Below are 2,765 nucleotides of genomic sequence, written 5' to 3'. Positions count from 1 at the left end.
ACGCAAACCCTGAGTGAGTGGATGGATGAAATAAGACCACGGCCTGGCTGGAAAGCCTGCTATCAGCAGGGCAGAAGTGGACAGTGGTGATGGTTGCTGCGATGAGCAATACTGTCTTTCTGGAACAGCCAGACCAAGCCCAGACATTCACATCTATGTTAACCCTGGGCCAGCCATAGAGATGATTTCGGAAAATTCTCCCTAGACTTCACAAATGTTATCAGGCCCATGGTGTCCTCTGCCATTTAATGACTAATTGACACCTACTGAGCTCCTGCTAGTAGAGACAGGAAGGCCATGGCCCCAGCCCTCAGATTGCCAGGGTCAGAGTGCAGGGTAACGGCCAGGGCAACTGAGAAAGAAAGATGTCAGGACTCAGGTTCCCAGCATGCAGAGAGCATGAGACTCACCTGCAGAGCTTGGTAAAGATGCCATCTGCTGGGCCCATCTAGACTGTGATTCAGTAACTGGGAGTAGGCCCAGGAATCTGGGCTTTACCAACACCCCAGGACTCTGAGGCAAATGGCCTCTCTTTAGAAGACACTGAGAATTGAGAGAAGGAAGAAATGCAGGTAGGTGTGCCCTGGCAACAGCAGACAGCTTGGCCTCTGACTGAACCTCTGCAGAGCTCCTAGGGATGAGCACATCTGCCCTTCACCCCCTCCCAAGTTAATTCTTCCCAGAATGTCTTCATATTGTGCTGCTGCCACTCTGGTGTCAAAAGCATTCAATAGCTTCTCATCACCTCAACAAAAAGGCCTGGCTTCTCAGTCAACCACTGAGCCTCTGAATCTCATCACCCCCTTTTGCTCCTGTCTGCTCTCTAGTTGTTAATCCACAAACCCTCTCCCCTGAACATCTTGAGATCTCTGTCGCTGTAATAAATCACAGGTCTCCCACCTCACAATCTTTGCCCATACCATTTCTCTGCTCTGGAATGCACACCCCCTCCTCTTATCCTCTCTGAGTACTATTCAGTCCTTGAGACCCCCTCGAGCCCTGTGTCTTCCAGAAAACTCCCCCTCCCAACTCTGTTCCCCTTCCTCTGACCTCGTAGCTCTGTATTAGACACCTGAGGCTGACATGGGGGTTCTCTGCCTCTGAATCAGAGAATGTCAGAGAGTCCATGAGGAGAAATCCATTTACCCTGCCTGATCTGGAAAGACTGGAATGAAACAGGGTGGTGCAGGCAGATTTCCAGAGCAAGCCTGAGTTGGACTCTCAGGTCTCCAGACCGCGGCATCAATTCTCAGGGCACACCCGGCATCCTGACCCAACCCTAAGCTCTAAGTTGACCCACTGTGTTCTTGCTTCAGCACCCCGGTCCTCCCTGAGCCCCTTTCTGGGCTCCTGTCTTCTCTCTGCTGCATGTGGCACAGCGCCCACCTGCCTTCAGGTGCATTGTGCTTGCCCAGACATCCAGAGGCCCAAACAAAATGGTTTCCTTAGTCCCTCAAGAGGACCCTAGACTGAGAAATCACCAATTGAAGGGTGTGAATTCAGCAAAGATCACACCCTATCCCACACCTCCAAGGAAGCAGCCCAAATAAATGACTCCACAGTGTGGCAGTAACAGAAAGGAATGTGGGCTTTGGAATCACACACAACTGGGTTAGAATTATAGGGTTTTGACTTGGAACTATGCCTGCAGCCTTCAGCCAATTACTTACTCTCTCCAAATTTCATTGTTTACATCTGTAAAAGAGTGATAAGAACACCTATCCTGTGGTGTGGTTCAAGGATTAAATTAGATAATACATGCCACATGTTTGTTACATGGTGACCACCCAAACAGTGGCCAGGATCATCCTTATCGTTGTCTTCATCAGGCTTTACAAAAAAACGTTCTGAACCTTTCTTTGATGCTCATCACAATCTATTCCAGTGCTCCTGTGTCTTGCCTGGGGCCCCTCCACATCCACTATCTGGTCTGCCAAGGAAAACGAAGGCCAGTACTTTGGCAAGAGCCCTGGGAGCCTAAGTGCAGACACAATTCTTTTAAGTGGAGATGGGCAGGATTTTGAATATGCTACTCCCTTGAGTCAGTCAGCTTTTGCTGTGTAATGAACCACTCCAAAATTAAGTGATCTAAAATCAGAGCCATTTATTATTTTTCATGAGTCTGTTAGCTGGTGCTTCTGGGCCAAGATCAGCTGATCTTGCCTGGGCTCACTTACATGTACAGTGGTGACCGGTGGTGGTCTAGGGTAATGTGGGTGGCTGAGCCATGCGTCCATCACCCATCAGACCAGCCAGGTACGTTCACCTGGAAGCAGGCAGTAGTGTCCCAAGTGTCTGACAGCAGAAGCTGCAGGCCTCTGGAGGCTATGCCCAAAACCAATATAACTAACTGCTTCCACCACAAATTCTAATGGTCAAAGCAAGTCATGAGGCCAGCCCAAACTCAAGGGGTGGGAAAACATGCCCCATGTCCTGATAAGAAGAGCGGCAAAGCATTGTGATTTATGGCCACTTCTGTAATCTATGCAGACCTCACACATTTCTCTGCGTCGCTTATGGTTCGTAATTGTGCATTGCAGTAAAAAACAAAAACAGAAACTCTGTTTTAAAATAAAGATGGAAGGATGGTTGGAAGGAAGGACAGAAGGATATCTGTTAGATGCGCAATGCTCTAGATGAATGAGTGAGCGTATAGATAAGTGAATGGGTAGGCAGTGGGACGATTTCTGCGGAGGTATATTATGTGGGTAGATAAAAGGAGGTTGTAATAAATGGTGGATTTGTGACTGGGTGGAAAGGCAACC

This window comes from Cebus imitator, unplaced genomic scaffold (assembly GCF_001604975.1).
Source record: "Cebus imitator isolate Cc_AM_T3 unplaced genomic scaffold, Cebus_imitator-1.0 Scaffold30, whole genome shotgun sequence".
Taxonomy (NCBI): Eukaryota; Metazoa; Chordata; class Mammalia; order Primates; family Cebidae; genus Cebus; species Cebus imitator.
This window is presented reverse-complemented; position numbering follows the sequence as displayed.